We start from the raw sequence: 22,100 nt of genomic DNA, 5'->3' as shown, positions 1-22,100 counted from the left end.
CTCCTGCCTATGCTCTGCCGGTATAGATCCAGCCTGGAGGTGAGACTGTGGATGACCGCCTTGCTCTGGATCAGAGTAACTCCTTTTCCTTGGAGCTTCAGCGTGACTTCATTCATTTTGCCAAAGAAGTCTGCGAGGTACATGATGTCGCAGCGGCTGGATGACACCTGTTCTCCGAGAGCTGCATCCACCTCCTCCAGGAACTCCACGATGTTGTCAAACAGCTCACAAAAACGAGCAAGGCAGTTTCCTTTTGAGAACCAGCGGACATCAGTGTGGAGAAGAAGACGCTCAAAGGTCTCATCATTTTCCTGACACAGCTGTCGGAACAATCTGTTATTCAGGGCGTGGGCTTTTATTTTGTTTATTGCCTTTACTGCAACATTGAGAGACTCGTGGAGAGGTGGACTTTTAGATTTGGCCACAAGGTTGTGGCGGTACAAGACACAGTGGACTGTGAGGACATGCGGGACCTGCTCCTTCAGCAGAGTGGTGAAGCCACGGTACCTGCCAACCATGGAAGGGGCACCGTCAGTAGCACATGCGAGGATGTTGTTGATCGGGATTGACTTATCCAGTGCATTAAAAATGGTCTGGCCCTTGGTGTCTGTGACCAGATATTGAGAGACAGCAAGCGCATTTCGTGGCATCTGCGGGCAGTGGCAAGTACTTCCGGCATCTGCCAAGGAGGCCGCTACTCCGTGGTATCTGTGGCAAGTATATGCCACAGATGTGGTATCTGTGGCAAGTATATGCCACAGATGCCACAACTTGCCGTGGTTCAAGTATATTCCACAACCATGCCACAACTTGCCGTGGCAAGTATATGCCACAACTTATATATGCCACAACTTGCCGTGGCAAGTAAATGCCACAAGTTAAGAGTTAAGAGAAGGTTTACGGTAGCTGCCACTCGCCTTCAGTGGCAAATGCTGATATTTAAACCCGTATTTATCGCGTAAAATGTCGCTGTTTTGGCATGACTTTATCGGACTGATCTGTACACAAGACTGATGATCTGTTACTGATGGTCCGATCATATTTTTCAAAAAGATTAAACATTATATGTTCTATAGATTTTACTTGGAGAACGTGGTTTGTTAAAATAAATAAACGTGCTATTTTTATGATAATACTCAAGATATATTATTAGTAAGTTGACATAAAGATCTAACATTGTTGACCAGAGGTGGGAAATAGGCCAACTTGTATACTCAAGCACTGTACTTGTGATTTAGAAATAGCCTACTTGTACTTTAGTTGAGTATGTATATGGTATATTACGTAGGTTACTTACCCCACTACAATTCAGAGGTAAATTGTGTAATTGTAGCCTACTCCCCTACATTTATTTAATACGCTACCTTTAGTTACTTACTACAGATTCTGATTAATGATGATACATATAATCAAGTCTTAAATCAGACTTTATAGTTTCTCCTGGAGTAAATTCACAAGATACCCTACTACAGTATACAAAGTCATTAAAACTAGCTGCACCTTTACCAGCTTTGAGAACACTTTCATGATCAATCATTATAATGAAAACATGTAATATGCACTTTAAGTATATTGTTATGCTAATCATTTTGCGCTTTTACTTGAGTAACATTTTAATGCATGACTTTTACTTGTAACAGAGTATTCCAACATTTAGGTTGGCTACTTCTACTTTTACTTCACACTAGAACTGCCAGGGGTCGCTGTATAGCCTACCTAAAACCACCAACGTATCAAATGAACGAATGCATTGGTTTTCAAGGTACAATGTTATTTTATTTATCATACTAGAACACTACTCGCCGTGGCATGTGCCTTGGCATTTGTGGCATCTCCCACAGAGGCCACTACTCTGTGGCGTCTGTGGCAAGTATATGCCGTGGCAAGTATATGCCACAACTTGCCGTGGCAAGTAAATGCCACAGATGCCACAACTTGCCGTGGCAAGCATATGCCACAACTTGCCGTGGCAAGTATATGCCACAACTTGCCGTGGCATTTGCGCATGCTGAATGGGAGTTGCCACAAGATGCCAGAGTTAAGAGAAGTTTTACGGTAGCTGCCACTCGCCTTCCGTGGCAAATGATGATATTTAAACTCGTATTTATCGTGTCAAATGTCGCTGGACTATCACAGGACTGATGTGCGATCTCTATTTTTCAAAAAGATAATAAATTATCATTTATATTCAATTTTACTTGGAATAGCCTACTTGGTTTGCTAAAATAAACAAACGTGCTATATCTATGATAGTAGGCTAAACATAGGCCTATATTGTAATAAAAAAAGAAATATTGGCAAGTGAGCGTTGCAACGCAAGCCCTTGGAAATTGTCGCTTCTTGAGGGGAGTTTCCACTGCTTGCTACGATAACCAGGTGTATTGTTACTAGTAAAGACAAATAATTAAAAAATAAATATCTGTATTGACACAGCAACGTTTACAATGGTGTTATTAGACTTGGCTACAGACTTAGGGCAGCTGTAACTGATTGCAGTTGCCACTGCTAGTGAGATGCTAAGATTTATATTTTATAAATGAGGCAAAGGACAGTTATATTTGATTGTACACATGTATAAATGTGTTATTTTAAATCCAGGCATATGTACTTAATTTGTATCATTTTCGTTGTTAATAAACAGATTCATGTCATTGTATCTGTTTTGTTGTTTAATATTTTAATTCTGGTTGAACATTTTTGTTTAAATGCTTCAGATTATTCTTATTAGATATTGATATCAGTGAATCTAAACAAACCATGTTATTCCGTTAAGACAATCATGACAGTATATTAAAAATCGAGACACAATGCATGCTTTTTTATCCACCCTTTTATTGCGTTTTGAAACTGGTGAACAATTTATATTGTTCGAGTTCTTGACAGAACGCTGAGTCATGCTCATCCGTCTCCCCTTGCCAGCTTTTCAGTGCTTGTAGGCTTTGCGCTTGGTTGTCCTTATCCTTATAGCACAAGTAGGCTATTTCTAAATCACAAGTACAGTAGGCTACTTGAGTATACAAGTTAGCCTATTTCCCACCTCTGGTCAACAATGTTAGATCTTTATGTCAACTTACTAATAATATATCTTGAGTATTATCATAAAAATAGCACGTTTATTTATTTTAACAAACCACGTTCTCCAAGTAAAATCTATACAACATATAATGTTTAATCTTTTTGAAAAATAGAGATCGGACCATCAGTAACAGATCATCAGTCTTGTGTACAGATCAGTCCGATAAAGTCATGCCAAAACAGCGACATTTTACGCGATAAATACGGGTTTAAATATCAGCATTTGCCACAGAAGGCGAGTGGCAGCTACCATAAACCTTCTCTTAACTTGTGGCATTTACATGCCACGGCAAGTTGTGGCATATACTTGCCACGGCAAGTTGTGGCATGGTTGTGGCATATAGTTGCCACGGCAAGTTGTGGCATATACTTGCCACAGATACCACATATGTGGCATATACTTGCCACAGATACCACGGAGTAGCGGCCTCCTTGGCAGATGCCGGAAGTACTTGCCACTGCCTGCAGATGCCACAAAATGAGCCAGGCCCTACTGGAGATATTTGGAAAATAAAAATTCCTCAGCAATCTCCTGACTGTTGGAGGTGCTATAGCGGAGATAGGCCATCAACAGAACATTGTTGTCAGAAGTGGTTGTCTCATCCAGCTGAAGGCTGAATGGAGTTTCCCGCAGGATGGCACACAGCTGCTCCTCTGTATCAGCGCCCATTTCATCAATCCTGCGTGCTACGGTGTCATTACTGAGTGGGATGGATTTCAGCACCTGTGTGGGATCACGCTCCATCACAGTAGATATGACCTCTTTGATGGCAGGGAGTACCAACTTCTCTCCGATTGTGAACGGCTGCCCACATTTGGCTATCAGCAAGGAGATGTTATATGACGCTATTAGCCCGCTGTCAGTCTGGGTGGTCTTCCTAGCGAAGAGACTGCTGATGGTGCTCCTACCATGTTTCTCTTTGAGGGCCTGGAAGAACGGACGCTCCTTATCTGCCTTATCCGGGTGGATCTTGGTAAGGTGCTCCTTTAAACGTGAGGGTGTCATTCCCTCATTGGAAAATACATGTTCGCAAAGTAAACACATTGGGAGTTGTGCATTGGTAGGAGACGGTATGAAGCCATAGCTAAGATATTCAATAGAGTACTGTCTGCATTTTATCTTTTTCGCGGCCATTTTGCTGATGTGATATGATTTTTGTTGTTTTATGATGCTAATATTTAGGGGGGGGGGGGTAGTGTCACGATATGGCGGCAAACGCTAGAGGGCTAGCTGGTGACATGACAAGACATCGTGCCGGGAGCGGACCGGAAGTCGTTGTAATTTTGAACAAACAGAGCTCTGTGTGGAGCGGCCTGGCTAGCCAGCTCTTCCATGTCGTAGCAGACAGAGAAACGGGTATTATTTTCACTTAGTTCGAATCTGTTAGTGGAATTTGTCATATCAAAACATATCAAAATGTAACAAAGTGAAACAGATTATTAACAGTCGCGATCCCAAAATTACAACGACTTCCGGTCCGCTCCCGGCTGCTTTTTGTAGGGTACGTTCGTAAATCCGCTCAGAGCGCTCCGAGCGTCCCCGTTCCACAGTCCAGAGCGCTGCGCTCTGAGCGCTCACAGCTGGGTGCTCTGGCGGAACAGACGGGTTGTCCGAGCGGACTGACTGTTCGTGCACTTACGAACGTACGCGTAATAACACTGCTGACAGCTGACTAATCGCAAGCAGAGTTGTGGTTTCCTATAGCAACAAAAGAGGCTGACAGCTGCTTTTTGTACAGGAAAAGACGCTGTGGCCAGCGTTTTTCATGACAAAAAGACATTATGCGTGAACGCCCCCCAAGAACACCTCAACGCCCCCCTTTCAAAAATATTGCTTCCAGCGCCCCCAGATGTTCTCTGAACGCCCCCTGGGGGGCGGTACCGCCCCCGTTGAGAACCAGTGGCCTAGTTTCATGCGGCTCTTCAGTTCATATCGAATTTTGTGAGTTTGGGGGAGAGACACTGACTCCTGACTAGTGTTGCACGGTGTACCGATACTTGAAAGGTATACCGCGAAACCCTGCCGTTAAAAACGTTACTATTCCTCCGTTTCAATAGTATGGTACTTTAAGAAGGACGGGGGAAAGTACTCCGGTGAGAAAGGGCTGTTTTAATAAGAGCCGTGTGTGTTCAGCGCTCTGCTTCCACTCCCTGCACTGCAGCCATGCCTACAGTCCCGCCCCTTTCAAGCACGCTCTAAGTCCCTCCCCTCTCTCGTGCACGCGCTAGCTGCCAGAGCATGTGAGAAAACGAGAAGCATGGCTGCAAGTGGGAGTGCAACTGCTGCTGCGCCTCGGCTTGTTGACAAAAAAGACGCCAGAAGCGACATTTTGATGTATTTTAGCTATATCTCTGACAGTGAGGGCAAGCCTACGGACACCACGAGGCCTGTCTGTAAGAAATGTTTTAATTGTATTTAATACGAATTCTTGTCATTTATTTTATTTATTGTTCTCATTGTTTAAAAGTTTGTGTTATAGTTAGATGAAATATATAAATAAAATAATAAATAAAGCACAATAATTACATTTAAGACTGTTTCGAAAAAGAATCGGAATTCTTGACTTGGTATCGAAACCAAAATGTTGGTATCGTGACAACACTACTCCTGACAGTTAAACCTGATATTTAGTAGGTCTGTTAAGTATTGAATGCTGATAATTCTGACGTAATTTGGCCGGTCAAAGTTGTTTGGGCTCGGATAAAATCGCTCTGTTACTTTCGTCCCGGCTCTCCCTACGTGTGTATGTGTGGTGTCAGGTGTCAGTATGAGAGGATTCCCCCCCCCCCACCTTTGGGGGGGGGGGGGGGGGAGAACATGATAGCATGATAAGTGCCGTTCGGATTCTCTAGTCTAGATGATAGGAAAGGAGGTTTCAAACTTCCTTTATAACCTCCTTTAGCTTAGGAACCACTGGACCTCCCTAACCAAAAGGAGAGGAGAAAATGCTGCCCCACAATGCCTTGCAACCGCAGCATTTGCCGTCACACAACAGTCGGCCGTTCACGAAAACAAACGATTAGGACGGAGAAATTATATCATGAAACTTACGGTGCTTATTAAGCATTTTAAAATGTGGTAACTTGCCAAAGTTCTTTGTTTTGAACATTCGTCAGTATTATAATCAAAAAGAGAAATATGAACATTAGTTTTTACTGAAATTATCAAATAAAGTCAACATTTCACTGAGCTGTGTGGGGTTTGTTCAACTTTTAAAAGATGTTTGAATGGTGATATACACAGTGAGAGATGTTAAGGACTAACGTTTATTATAAATACATTTGTATTTATTTTGAGATCTTTTCATACAATCATACGTATTGGGATCATTTGTATTAATGTGGACCGGAGGGAGAGGGTGACGAGCATAAGTATCACTTTCCTTGTTTATTTCAATTCTGACTTTGGTCATGAAGAATATGTTTCTCTGTTGCCCACGTTCATAAAGCATCAAACAACAGTATCAGAGCACGGTGCAGAGTCTCTAGATGAGTTTACAGTAATCCCTCGTTCTTATTAAACATCCATGTAGTCCGTTGTATAGAAAAAACTGTAGTTTCCATAGTTTCCCCACAGCAGCCAACCCGATATCACGGCAAGACTTGACGATGTGACGATTTACCATGCCTGGAGACGTGAAGATGTCACGATTTCGTCCCTTCAAACGTGACAGTTACACGTTATTGTTTACACATGTTAACCAGTGGAGAAATAACCGGAAATTCCAAGCAAATGCTACCCCGACGGTCGGTTGTTATTGTCAATATTAATATAATAATGATTCATTTTTTAATAGTCACACTCGATTACGCCGATTTTCTTGTTGCCCCAGCTGGTCGACACCTGTTTTAGCAGAAACAAAGGCTACATTAATGTATTAAATCGATGTTAATCCATGCGTGTGGATGTGGAATTAACGGACGTGACGTGACAGCTTCGGTTCATGTTAATTTACAAACTCTTCAACTACAACCGTAGCTATATTTAAAAACATGTTAGAAGGCCTCACGAAATACTTTAATGCAAATTAAAATGTGAAGGAATGTGTGTATAAAAAAATACATCCGTCATAAACTAAACCGGAAACAGACGTAGGCAAGATCCTCAGCTCAATGATTGGATGGTTTAGCCGCAATGCATGCTGGGATTTGGTGTTTATGTGATGTGAAATCTGAAAATGTTTTTTAAAAGTAAAATAATACTTTATTCCGAGTGTGCTTGCTTTTCTCTTTGAAAGTCATCATATAACGGCATTGTAATACACGGTTTGGCTGCATTAAATATTACATATCTGCCGTAGTTCTCTATTTATAGAGCCCTGCTGAGAAGACTTCTATCGACAAACAGGAACAACTGCGGCCAAAACTGAAAACGTGATGTGGATCATAAATATATAAGCAATTAAACAGCATCTTACATTTCTTTTCACAAAATACGTCTCCTCGCAGTATCAACACTAATTCGGCTGACTTTTATATTTGATCCAATTGGTAGATAGGCTGTATTTACAACATAATGGTGCAGAGCTGATAGAAAGGGACACCTGGTGGTTAAAGCACGTTATTGAATTGTATTATTTTATTATTAGATATTAATAGGAGGATGTGCAAAACAGACAAACTAATAAGGCCTAATTTAAACATTAAAGAATACTTCAGGTTAAGGTCTTCTTTTGAATAAGAAAAAAGCTTTGGGGGTATAGAAGAAGAATATGGAGGGATGAAACCCTCTTTAATGGTCACACATGCAGAGCACACAGCACACACAGTGACATTTATATCTAAAGATAAATATTAAGCCTGAAAAAGTACTTAACGTCTAAAATATTGCTTTCCTGCAATGTTAACTATGTTTAAGCATTTATTTTAACTGATATTATACATTTGTATTATACTCTTATAAGATGTATGTAGATAGTATAAGAAATGGGCAGAATGACCGTTTAATGGTGGAGGTATACACACATATTGATAGATGTCTTGTAATGCACTGTTGAGGAACCTGCGACCCAAGTTTTTCATTCATTGCATAACTACACCGTAGTTGTGTATGTTATGATATGTCAATAAACCTTAGCTTAGAAAATCTTGAAATCTTGAAAGGGATGTGCAAAATAGTCATTATATTCGGTCTTTAATTAACAATTAGTAGAGAATAACAAGTAATGTATAGACTTTACAGGGATCCTATTAGTATCTAATAATAAAATAATAATAATAATAATAATGTTATGTGACCTGTCAATCATCAAACCGGGGGTCATATTTCATTATGTGTTCATTTTTATCTGAAGTTGTACCCATGGATGTATAAAGAAGAGTTCTACCGCAAAGTTATTCTGGCAACAATCTTGATTCTGATTGGCCAGAAGACTCGAAAAAACATCAGCAAAGATATTTTATTGAGAAGATGATCACTACGTGACAGAAGTTTTCAAAACCGTTTATGGTCTCCGGTACTTCCAGTCCAACGCCGACTGCATGCACAGCGTTAGAAAGTCGGGCCTTCAAAATAAAAGTTTGACTTTTTCCCCCCCCAAAAAAAAGGATTCCAATTGTTTTTTTTCAATTTTTTTTTCCTTCACTCACACATCCGCGAGCCACTCGAGACGGGTCCGCGACCCACTTATGGGTCGCGACCCACCAGTTGAGAACCACTGCTCTAAAGTACCGCAGTCTCTTCTCCTAAATCCCTTTGAATTCTTCTATCCACTATCCCTTAACCCCATGACGTTTCACTCAGAGGTCAAGGAATAGACGATAGGGTTAGAATTTAGGAGCTGATTTGGTAACACTTTATTTTGATAGTCCATAGTTAACACTCTTTAAGTCATCAGTTGACATTTAGTAGCATGTCAACAGTGCATCAGTTGACATTCAACAGCACCGTTCAAACCGACAAGTAACTAAGCAATAGTTAGATACAGAACAGATAAGCAACTTTAGAGTTTAGTTGAATATTACATTAAGCATTACTTGATGATCAACAGATAAGCAACTAAAGTTCAGTTGAATATTACATTAAGCATTAGTTGATGATCAACAGATAAGCAACTTTAGAGTTTAGTTGAATATTACATTAAGCATTAGTTGATGATCAACAGATAAGCAACTTTAGAGTTTAGTTGAATATTACATTAAGCATTAGTTGATGATCAACAGATAAGCAACTTTAGAGTTTAGTTGAATATTACATTAAGCATTAGTTGATGATCAACAGATAAGCAACTAAAGTTTAGTTGACTATTACATTAAGCATTAGTTGATGATCAACAGATAAGCAACTAAAGTTCAGTTGAATATTACATTAAGCATTAGTTGATGATCAACAGATAAGCAACTAAAGTTTAGTTGACTATTACATTAAGCATTAGTTGCTGATCAACAGATAAGCAACTAAAGTTCAGTTGACTATTACATTAAGCATTAGTTGATGATCAAGAGATAAGCAACTGATGACTTATAGAGTGTTAACTATGGACTATCAAAATAAAGTGTTACCGCTGATTTTTGGACTATTCGACTGCAGCCTTTGAGGCTGACACATCGGGGACACATATTTATGTATAAAAGACATCAAAAAGTGCATTTTGCATGATAGGTCCCCTTTAATGTTCAGAAAGGTCTTTATTTTTCTCGCACTGCATAGCACCTTTTTTCCCCACTTATGCAAAGAGGCCGGATGTCACCTCAATAGAGGTTTCTCAATACTCTAATTTCCCCTCCTCGACTCCTCGGTCCTCCGGTAGTGACCCGGAAATGGATTTGGAATGGGAAACGACTCGCTGGTATCTCGAGCTGAGCGCTCATTGGTGTTTTTTACCCCGTGCTGGTGATGAAACTCTCCATTGGCTCTGCAAAAGTTTGTTGTTGTTTTGTGTCAGTTTTACGTCGCCACTTCCATTCACATTTTTCATCATTGTTCCACAATGTTTATCTATATATTTTATACTATACTTGCTTAACGTTTTCTTGCTTTATCTTAGCATATTCATACACACTGTTCATACTGCTCACGGGCTGCTGTGTATATCTAGTGTATTCATACCCCTCACTGTTTATTCATCATTCAATTAATTCTATATTTTATTCTGTAGATTGTAGGGGTGTAACGGTACACGTACCGAAATTATTATTATTATTATGATTTTATTACACGTCTGTACCGAACGAATATAACGTTAAACGTAAAAAATTGAGAACGTGAACAACTTTTTGGAAGTAATCTCCGGTGCTGCGTCGCAGAATTCAGAGTAATTTGCTCACATTGGGTTCAACGCGTCATAGAGCGAGCAAGTCATTTCATTGGACGAGAGGCATACTATGGTCACAGGGATGCGTTCAAATGTAGTCAGTCATTTGAGGAACTGTCGAAATGCTGAACGCAGATAAAGTTGAGCTCGAAAATCCTTCGGCATCATTGAAGTCTCCGGTTTGGGAACATTTTGGTTTCGCAGTTACGTACAAGGATGACGGACAAAGACAGGTGGACCGAACCAAAGCTGTTTGTCGGCATTGTTCAACTAAAATTGGTTACGCGGCTGGCAATACATCAAACTTGCACACTCATTTGAAAAGGCATCACCCGAACGTGAATATCACCGGTACCAAAAGAAAAAAGACTGAAGTGCAAACCCAACTCCCACTAGCATTTAAGCCTCCACCACTCGCAAAAAGTTCAGACCGAGCCAAAGCTATTACAAATGCCAAATATCCTTATGTTGCCATGTTAGCAAAGCGCTACCTGGCTGCATCTGCTACCTCTGTCCCTAGCGAGAGGGGGTTCTCCACTGCAAGAGACATTGTTAGTGCCAGCAGATCTGCCCTTTCGGCAAGCAATGTGAACAAGTTAATTTTTCTTTAAAAAAACATGAAACAACAAGCAAGTCATAATGTCAAACTGGCTGCTTAGGTACTACTACAGTACAGTTCAAATACAGATTATTTCAGTTCATCGAAATGTTACACCATAATGTTTATTTTATTATATTTTGTATTTATTTGAGTGAATATTCACAGTTTAATAATAATTAAAAAAACTAATAGTTTATGTTTTGTGAGTACTAGTACAGTAAAGTTCAAATACAGATTATTTCAGTTCATCGAAATGCTGCACCTTGATGTTTATTTTATTATATTTTGTATTTATTTGAGTGAATACATTATTCACAGTTTAATAATAATTTAAAAAATCCCAAAAATATTTTATGTTTTGTGATAATTTTTTCTGCTGTACCGAACCGAACCGTGACCTAAAAACCGAGGTACGTACCGAACCGAAATGTTTGTGAACCGTTACACCCCTAGTAGATTGTGTACATTACTTTTCACTTTACTGCTTGTTGCACTCCTGGTTGGAAGCTAAACTGCATTTCGTCGTCTCAGTAGGCTACCTGTAATATGTGCAATAACAATAAAGTTGAATCTAATCCTGAGCAGGAACAAATGTATTTACTTTGTACATATCTGACATTAACGATTAAACACATGTGTGCATTCTTTATAAATGCAAACCGAGTCAAGCCGACTCCGGAGGTGGCGGTATGCACCTTAAAGTTGTTTGCAATCCGCCAAAAAAACGAGAGAAGAAGGCGAAGAAGAAGAAGAAGCCGACTTGGAGCTGTCCGACTTCAGGGGTTATGGCTAGAAAGGATCCGTCTAGTGTAAATATGACGTCACGTTCTCGTTGTAACTCTCGTTGTAATCGGAGCGGCTCGGAAACACATCTACAGCAGTAACATGATGCAACATACACATTAATGCAGCAGCAATATTAATAGAGAAAATGCAGACATAATAGTAAAACACTGCAAGGAAACATTTTATAGCACCAGGAGCTATCTTGGGACTTTTACTGCGACAACGTTGACTTGCCTGTGAATAAAAAAATAAACCATAGTGTTGGTGATCTACAGTGTTGTCATTCTTCTTTGAACACCAGCAAGAACGCTAACACCCTATTTCAACAATCACACTCCCTGTAATTGACATAATTAATAGATAGTTTAGCTTCTCATCATCAGTTGTTGTGGCCCACTGATGTTAACGATCGTAACTGAAAGGCTGCCTGCCAAACGTAAACATTCAGCCATGTGACATTCAGCCAAACTCTCGCGAGAGTTTTACACAAGACGGATCCTTTCTAGCCATAACCGACTTCAGGCGAGCTTTTTGAGACCTCCCCCGGCTGCGATCGGCTATTCTCGTCTACTTTTGAGGCGAGCCGCAACCAGGGGCGTCAGCTGACCCAATACTATACAGGGGCACAACAGGGGCACAGAAAAAAAAAAATGTTTTGCAGTTATTTCTTTGAAAAAAGCATGGGCACAGATAATTAATGCAAGCACGCGAGCAAACATTTTTTTGCACTTATTTATTATAATAAAGTGTCATAAATAAATAGTACAATCAGATTGTTATTTTCTGTATCATTAAATATCTAGCCTACCTGAACCAAACTGAATTGAATTGGCCTACTTGTGAACTTAACTGTATACAGTATCTCTAAATCACTAACTGATGAAGGCAAAAGAGGCACAATGAATCTTCATGAAATATCTGTCAGCAAACATGGACTTGAAAACTGAAAACTGAAAGAGAACCCCCCATCCTATGATGGTGTGATGGTGACTATCCTATGAGGTGTGTACATGGTCAGAGAGATGGGAGAGGTCTATGTTCATTTTTTTTTAAAGTAAACTGTAACGTCTCGGTTTCAGTTTTGCAAAGCTATCAATCAATTGACAGTGGCTTAACTTGGAGAGTGCTCCTCTCTCAACAGACATGATGGCAAGATGGTGGAGTCTGTCTTGCCCCATTGTGCTTCTTAACCACGTGTGGAGGCGTCTCAGCACGCTGAATGTACGTTCACAAGTGCAGCTGGACACTGGAATGGTCAGAGATATCTGAATGACCTGTGTCAATGTTGGGAACATGACATGATCCAGCAAACTGAAAAGACATTGCATGTCAGTGATTGGAAGGCTTTCCTGCTTTCTGGCCAGATAGTTTTTAGCCACCAGCACTTTCTCTTGCTTTAGATCCACATTATAATGATCTGCCAGACCTCTGAGGTCCTCCTCACAGAGAAAGTTGCTAGATCCTGGATTACAGGCCTGAACACCTTTTAGAACTGTGCTGTTGAGAAATGAAAAACGCTGCTCCATCTCAGCAACCATCCTGTCAAGGCAAGGTAGATACACTGCGGTTCTCAACTTCTCGGCATTCCCTAGGTCACTCGCTGCCCCACAACTAGACTCGACTACATACTCCTCCATGCGTCTCTGCTTCTGCCTTTGTCTTGGTACAGCACATGACTCAGGGATTTGGTGTGTTTCGCACAAGGCCTTTGCGCGGTCATAAACCTCAGCTGCTTTGTCATCAGTGCGCATTTCTTGAGTGGCGCACACAGCGCATTTGAACTCCTCAGCTTTTGCCAGGTCCACAGTTTCACTTTGTAGGTATTTGTGTAGACTTTCTGTCACAGACAAAAAAGTCTTGAACATCATCAATAGATAAACTGTGGAGAACCTTGCAAGGTTGGCATGCAGACCCACAGCCGTAGGGTTGCTGATATTGGACAGGCACGTGAGAACTGCTGGGAAATTCTCTATCATAGCGTTGATAGACCTCAGCTGGCAAGACCATCGGGTCTTGGACAGCTGTACAAGCTCAGAAGCTTGTAAGCCAAGCTGTTTCTGAGTCTCCTTAAACTTGTCATGGTTCACAAGGGAGCCAGAAAATAATGTATAGACATTCTGCAGGAGGTCAAATAACTTCCTGGCCTCTGGTATGGCCAGACATGTGGAACAGAGCACTAAATTCAATTGATGTGCATAGCAGTGCACATAAATGGCCATGGGATGGTTCTCTCGGAACTTTGCTTGGACCCCTCCAACAGCCCCACTCATGACTGAGGCGCCATCATAAGCCTGTGCAACCACCTTCACATGGTCTAGGCCAGTGGTTCTCAAACTTTTTCTGTCAGGCCCCCCCTTTGGAGAAAAAAAAAAGTCGGGCCCCCCCAAAACGAATAATCAGGCTCAGTGGCGGCGCCAGAGATTTATTTTGGGGGTGCTGTGGGGTAGCTTGACGTTTCATAGAGGGTGCTCAAACATTTAGGGTTTCCCATTAATGTACCGGTCGCTACAGTGGAATTTTCTACTGCAACAATCCCCACGCAAATACACAACGTACCCGCGACTGTTACAATGAAGGCTCGATATTCAGCTCACGGCATATAGGTGTAAGCAGGGATAAAGTGCTATTTTTATAGGTGATGTGTGGACGTCACATAGGGGGGTCCGGGGGCAAGCTTCCCCGGGAAGATTTATTTTTAAATATTGAAGTTAAAAGCATCAATCTGGTGCACTTTGAGAGCGAAAGGAAGAGATCTATGGATACATCTCTCAACACCCATATGAAACAGAAATGTAAACAGATTTACTTTTTCTTGATGGATATTTTACAAATCACCCTTTTAAACTTTATTCTTGTTTTACTGTCATATAGTATTTCATACCTGTTTTTCATTTATTCTCTTATTTTTTTATAACTATAATGATCATATAAACGTGTGCCTCGGAAATAATTATTTACATTAATGGTGACCAAAACATTTGAGACCCACTGAGATAACACTGAGAGAGTCCTTTAGCTCTCAGTCTGACAGGAGAGGACTCTCCTCCACTTTGTTGTTGAAAAAACTCCTTATATCCGTTAGCGTAGCTCGCTAGCACCAGAAGCTAACAACAACGATCTCCAGTACCGGTGCGCTCTCTCTCTCTCACGCGCACACAAAATGGCTCGTTCCACACACACACACAGAGCCGAGCTTTAATGAAACAGAGACCCAGACGTAATAGTACTGTACTGCATCATATTATTTTCGAATCAATAATTTTTCAAATTATGATTTTTATTTTATTTTTTATTTTTATCTTTTTTTATTTTTTTTTATAACCATTTTTCCTCCTGGTCTCTCGCGCCCCCCCTGGCATGCCTCTGCGCCCACCAGGGGGGGCGCGCCCCCCACTTTGAGAACCACTGGTCTATGCCATTCAACCTTAGCTGTTGTTCAATGGCAGTTGTAATGGACTCCGCGTCAAAACCCTTCAAATCTACCATAGCTAGTAAATGTTCTTGCACACTCCCCCCAGCAACATATCGGACACACACAGCTAGCTGCTCAGTGCTGCCATCTCTTGCTTCGTCAGCCATCACTGAAAACATTCCAGCCTCCTTAATGTCTTTACTGATAGCTTTTGTTATCTCCTGGGCACAGCACTGAATTACTTCATTTTGTGATGAAGGTGACAAGTATGTAGTGTGTGATGGTGCTGAATATGTCTGAAGGAAAGGGTCGAACTCTTTCAAGAGGTTCATGCATTCCAGAAAGTTCCCCTGGTTGTCGCTGGACATGCCCTCATCATGGCCACGGAATGGGATATTTTGTTTTCCCAAAAACTTGGTAACAGCCACAACCCGGCTGAGGTACTCCCGTCTCTCTTTTATTTCATGCTCACTGGCAGAATCCAAATGGTCGACAACACTGCCATGAGCCTCACTGGCTTTATAACTACACCAAGACTGCATGCTTGCCTTATGTGCTGGTGATTTCTCATGCTCTCTATAGACATCCAGAGCTTTTTTCCAATTTTGAAAGCCAGTGTTTACAAAGGTGTCATTCTTCAAATGTTTCCCAAATATTCGACAGGGAAAACAAAACGCTGCATCTTTAGCCTTGGAATATTCCAGCCATGTAAAGCTTTCAAACCAGTTGGCGTTAAATGATCGATTCTTTGCACCAAAGTTGTGCTGGGGATATTTTGACAACTTAACTTGGTTTGGGCCAGACTCCTTTCCCCCAAGATCACTTGTATGTCCCTCAAGATTGTGGACACTGCTTTTTTCTCTTGCCCCCAGTCTAATGTTCTCTGCCACTGTGGCAACTGTTTTCTCAGTCTCATCTCTGGGGTGTGATCTCTCCGGCCTGTCTGTCTCTTGTTGTCCTTCCTTCTCTCTCTGCCTTTCCCCTGCCTCAACCAGCTCAATCTCTTCTGCCCTCTGACTCTCCTGTCTAGTGCAACGTACAAAAAAATCATATGCTCAATAGTTACCTCAGATAACCATTAAAAGTTCAAATAACATTCATCACATCTATAAGTAGGGACATTTACAGTAGCTAACTACATTGTCAGCTGAGTCTCACTCTCACCTGTCAGTGTCATCTCTCATTGTCATCCCTTCCTGTGTCCCTTCAATCTCCTCCTCTCCTCCTCTGCACTCTGCTGCACTGAGTCTTGAAACAACATGAACATATTACAGTCTAATGTCTGCATTTTCATTATCTACATTTTTACATATGCAGATGTAAGGTTACTTGTGTATAACCTGTTTGCAGTTATTCCTAATTAATATTAAATTAATAGCCATATCACCTCTGCTCGTGCTCATCAACATCCCTCTCTCCTTCACCTCCTCCGACACTCTGCTGCTCCTCTTTGTCTGGACAGATATGTAACTGTTAGGCTAGTGACCAGTGGTGAACTCAACTTGTGGGTTGTTACCTAAAAGTGGTTTGGGTTGCCTTGTTACCTAGCTTACCTCTCTCATTTCTCCTTGCTGCTTTATCCCTGCTCCGAGCGAATAACTTTCTGATGTCCATTTACAAGATACTAAATACTAAAATACAGAATACTATCAAATCAATCAAATCGTGAAGTGATAAATAATGGGAAACCAACGCCGGAGCTAAAAGGTATGTTTCAAAAGACGGTTAGGATAACTCCATCGACTACTCACGTTCAAAGCCACATTTCTTTGAAAATGTTTCACCTCAATAATAGATTTCGTGATTTAAGATACTTGGGTTTATATATTTCTAAATCTGACACTGAAACTGTCAGTGCCTCACCAGCCACGAACCTCAGCGCATGTCACTGCTATTCACATCTCCATCCATTTAGCCTAGTCTATTATGTTTTATAAATTATTAAAAAGTGCTATTTATACAAATCACATAACATTTAACAGTGTAGCCTATACGATTAGCTTCCAGGCAAACTCATTAAAATATATAGCCTACTCCTGTGTGACCTTCACTTCTAAAACTAAGATTATGTTCATCGTAAAATTACGTTGCTTACCAGATTGACCGCAAGCTTTATTTCATGGTATCCTGAACTACCAAGGCAAAACACGCATCAACACTACGGGTTATCAGAAGGGACAAAAAACATTCGAATAAACAAATGAAAGCAGCGTGTGCTGAATAGGACTAGTCTTATGCTGTGCAAGAGAGGTTTACAGTAGCAAAATTGAGTTCGCATTGACGGCCACAATGCTTGTAAAAGACGCTCCGTGCAAAGGGGTTATAAAGTTACCAGACACACGGGCAGGCAAGTGCATAGAGTTACTAGTCCGATAGGAAAGTTACTAGACCCGGGCGTGCGGGCGTGTCGCCATTTCGAACCCTGAATAAATTAATAAATAAATTAAAAAATCAGTGACCCAGGCATACCGGGGCACCTCAGATCTACAGGGGGGCACGTGCCCCCGTGAAAAGGGTCTCGCGACGCCGATGGCCGCAACGCGTCTCAAACAAGCCTGCTGCTTCTTTGGAATAGGAAGTCCAGGGTTGAAGCTCCGTTCGAAGCTTCAGTGTCAAACTGCCATCACTAACGTTAAGTTTAAGCTACGTTAGACTTGGTTTCAAATCGATTAAGCATTGCAAAGAGAAGACAAAAAGGTACATTAACACAGAACCGCCAAGGGATTCATTTTGCCTAACCCCGATACTGACGGGCTGTCAGGAGAGGGAGAGAGGAAAAGAGATGCCTCGTTTATTTCCCCTGTGTTATTATCATAGGTTACTGTAAACTTTTGAATAATGTAGTTCATCTACTTTTAGTAGTTTGTTTAAATGTTTTAATTATGTTGTTTTTGTTAGAAGTGCATCATTCCTTGATTTATTGTAAAATGAATCTGAACTTTTTGATCTGTTATGATGATTAACTGAAGCAATTTCTAAATTAAACCAATTAAGTGAGTTTTAAATCGTCCTGCTTAGTTTATAAGGAAATTATGAAGAGGAACAAATTCAATGATTTGAAAATGATATCTATGTAGGTGCTGACGCTGTTGGCGGTTCTAGTATTAACAGAAATTTAAATTAAATATGTGTAATGGCAAATGCCATATATGATTTTCTTACATGGAATTCTGCCTTTTTGAACAGACTTTTTTGATTGAGTCCTAGCTTTATTATCTGCAGTTCTGGGGTTAATATAAATCTAATATGATTGTCATCAGTCTAAATTAGATTTCAAATGATTAACTGTGTATGTAATGAAGATCATAGTGTGGGTTAAATCCATTTTCATAACCACTGTCTTTTAACTGATGCGGAAACTGGGCTTATTCATCAGAATTTCGTTTGACTTGACTTGCTTGACCTGAGCAATGACTTGACTTGATGCTTGACCCTCACCACAGTGACTTGGGACTTGCTTGACACTTGTAGGTCATGACTTGAGACTTGCTCATGACTTGCACATGTAGGAGTTACTCCCACCTCTGGTATTTACTACTACTACTTACAAAATCGAGGGTTGTAGCTTTGTGTCAGTACATATTTCAGGGTTTTTCTATGCCTTTGTTCATCTGAATTCTAATACTCATAGGCGACTACAAGTCCTGCCGATGCCAAGGCCCAGTTCCTTCCCACCACCCCAGGGTCATTGTGCTAGGTAAAACTCTCATTCAATAAAAGTAGTCTTTTAAAGATAAATGCAATTACATTTGAAAAAGTTTTAAACAGAACTGTGACAGATGCAGATGCTTGGTCCAAATTCCATAAAATATACCAACCAGTAGTGCCACACTCAAAATGTACAAAGCCTATTCTTCCACTATTTGCATTCCCACATTATTCACCAAGCCAGCCTATGCTTTAATATAAATATTATGGATTTTGTTATAATTCCTGCTGTCTTTTGTGAACTTCTAATTATTTGTAAATGTTTGGTTTTGGCAGTGTTGTAGTCAAGCCACCAATTCACGAGTCCAAGTCACTCTCGAGTCACCACTGTTCGAGTCCGGATCCAAGTCTGAGTCACCCAAGGAGTGTCCGAGTCGAGTCCGAGTCATCATTACCTGTGTTCGAGTCCGAGTCCAAGTCACCCAAGGAGTGTCCGAGTCGAGTCCGAGTCTGAGTCAACAAGGGAGAGTCGTAGTCGAGTCCAAGTCCGAGTCACCCAACGAGTGTCCGAGTCGAGTCGAGTCTGAGTCATCATTACCTGTGTTCGAGTCCGAGTCACCCAAGGGGTGTCCGAGTCGAGTTCGAGTCAACAAGGGACAGTCGTAGTCGAGTCCTAGTTTGAGTCACCCAAGGAGTGTCCGAGTCATCATTACCTGTGTTCGAGTCCGAGTCCAAGTCTGAGTCACCTAAGAAGAGTCCAAGTCAAGTCAGAGTCACAAGTCTTCATGTATTAATCTTTGTGGATAGATGTGTTGAAATGTAGCTGCTCCTCTACATTGCTTTTATCCTGTCATGTTATACTAATCTGTCTATTGAACTGCTGTGAAGCGAGTTTGGCTACAATTCTTGCAATAGGTTCTATACAAATATAAAGCTTATTATTAATATTATTATTATTATTATTGTAAATGACCTTTAATATGTCTAACTATATTTATAATGAGTTACCTTTTAGAGAAGTGATTATATTTGTATGCCAATATTTTCATATGGTAAGTAGCCATGTGCTTTCGTGTTATGGCTGAATCTTTATTTATTGATTAGACCACTTTACTCTGATGATAGTGTTCAAGACAGCCTATGTCTGAACTCGATCCTGAGAGTAATGTGTTACGGAGCCTTCTCTTCAATATTGTTTCCACATAGAGCATTTTGCGCCGCTCTTTTCCAATGTGGAAGCAGAATGTGTGAAAGCATACAGCACGATGCAGGGTGTGTCTCGAGACATCTTTAGACTGGAATAGCGGGGCCCAGCGTGAACTCGCCTCGCAGATGCACACGCCAGGATAGAGGACATCAGGCTCCAGAGAAAACTTGCTCTCGAGTCCAAGTCGGAGCGTCGATGTACAAGTCGAGTCCGAGTCATCGTGGGGGGAAAAATTCACCCGAGTCCAAGTAATCGAACGCGAGAATTCACGAGTCCGAGTCCAAGTCATCGTGCGTGAGAATTCACGAGTCCATGGCCGAGTCGCGTCAATCAGTGCGCGAGTCCGAGTCGAGTCAGGAGTCCCGAAAATCGGCACTCGAGTACTCCTACTCTGGGTTATGGTTAAATAATGAGTATTACAGTTTTTTAAAAGGGGCAACTCACGCATTTTGTAATAGGCCTAATCATTGCAAAATATAATAATGTATTACAAAATGCAGGGAAATGTATTTTATATTGCGTTCAGGCTGTTGATTACAGAATGCAGCAGATTATTACAAAATGTTCTTGAGTCATTACGTAATGTGTTTATAGGCCTTTTCTTTTATTCTTTCGTTGTCCTAATGAGTATTTTGATAACTGTTACACATGGATATAAAAAAAACTAATTAAAGATTTTTTTTTATCAGAACATGCATTTCTCCTCATTGTGAACATATATTGCACTCATGTTCGGAATATATGGTACATGTTTTTTATTATAAATCTGAATATATAGTGCATATGTCCCAATATAATTGTGAATATATAGTAAATGTATGTACACATATATACACCATTATAAAACGGACAAGTCAAATCAAGCAATCTGATTGGTTCTTAGCCGTGATATACTGAGCGTATACCACGGGTAGAATTGTAAGTTACTTTTCACAACAAGTCAGTATCCCTCCGCGTCTGAGAAAAACAGTATACCGTTGGGCTGAAAAGCAAACTTCCAAGCGGTTTGCTTTTCATACTGGAGCAAGAAAGCAGCGGAGAAGTAACGGGGCAGAAGCTGGGCAGAAGCCCTCCTTTTTGACGCAGCGGTCCAGACATAGACATCAAACGGCAAAACATATTCAGTGTGCAGTTCCTTTGGCATTAGGGCAGGGATATCTAGATACTTTTGAAGGTTTAACATAATGAATTGTGCTACTTTTAAAGCAAGCAACGATGTTTTCAAATCTGTAATCAAAGAGGTCCGCAAAAACGCTATCGACCAATCAGATTGCTTGATTTGACTTGTCAGTTTTATAAATATATTTAAATTTCTTCCGTTACGAAACAAACTTACAAAGCATAAAATGGAAACATTTAAGATTAACTTCGACCTCCGGGGGGGTCTTACTATAGTATGTAGGAGTGGATTGAGCAGTTCCTATCTCCAGAAAAAAAAGCACCTAAACTACGACATGCAGAGCTCCGTGAAGAGCAGGTAGACCAACTGGAAAAGTAGCACCATTCAAAAGCTTTCTGATGCGGGTCTTGAAACAAAGCAGAGAAATTATGACCGTTAGTGGCCACAGGTGCGAAAGCTCTCTCCAGAGCTACTGGAAGTCCAATCTCGGGGACCGGAGAAAGTGGAGCAATATTCTCGCCACGCCAAGCAACAGCCTCGAACAACCTCAACCTATACAAGTGACCACGTAAGCCATGCTACTGATGCTGGACAGGTTTTCAGTGGCTGCACAATAAACAGCAACATACACATTAATGTAAATAAAATAATGCCAAATAATGGATCAACACTCTCTGTCTAATATGTTCGCTTGCTGTTAGTGTTGTTGCATAGCAACCACCTTGCACTATGTTTTCTGCAGAAGGCAAAGGAGTGACTATTTTATTTTGAACATCATTATTTACTAATAAAAACTATTTAAATTAGAGTGTGTATTTTTCTTTCATATTGCCACACTTGGTAACCGTTTTATAAAAGCAATAGCTCACTTCAGGCCGTGATATATGCTCATTATATCACAGCTAAGGGGGTTGTTGACCCTCCGCTTCGCGTCGGGCCGAACCACGCCCCTTAGCTGTGATATAATGAGCATATACCACGGCCTGTCGTGAGCTATT

At 40.8% G+C, this 22,100-nt stretch overlaps 2 long non-coding RNA genes across 2 annotated transcripts in view; one reads left to right on the top strand and one right to left on the bottom strand.

Annotated features, from left to right (window-relative positions):
• Window positions 1-21,967, bottom strand: part of LOC307014513 — a 39,318-nt gene extending 17,351 nt beyond the window's left edge. The window contains exon 1 of the long non-coding RNA XR_013801240.1: window positions 19,522-21,967. This is a non-coding gene — a long non-coding RNA (uncharacterized lncRNA). The remainder of the gene's footprint in view (window positions 1-19,521) is intronic.
• Window positions 16,846-20,673, top strand: LOC307014515. Its single transcript, XR_013801241.1, has 2 exons — window positions 16,846-18,824; window positions 19,112-20,673. It is a non-coding gene; the product is annotated as an uncharacterized lncRNA (long non-coding RNA).
• Window positions 21,968-22,100: the final 133 nt, after the last annotated feature.

This window comes from Notothenia rossii, assembly GCF_949606895.1.
Source record: "Notothenia rossii genome assembly, chromosome: 8".
NCBI lineage: Eukaryota > Metazoa > Chordata > Actinopteri > Perciformes > Nototheniidae > Notothenia > Notothenia rossii.
The sequence above is the reverse complement of the archived record's forward strand: the minus strand, read 5'-3'. Positions and strand labels throughout refer to the sequence as shown.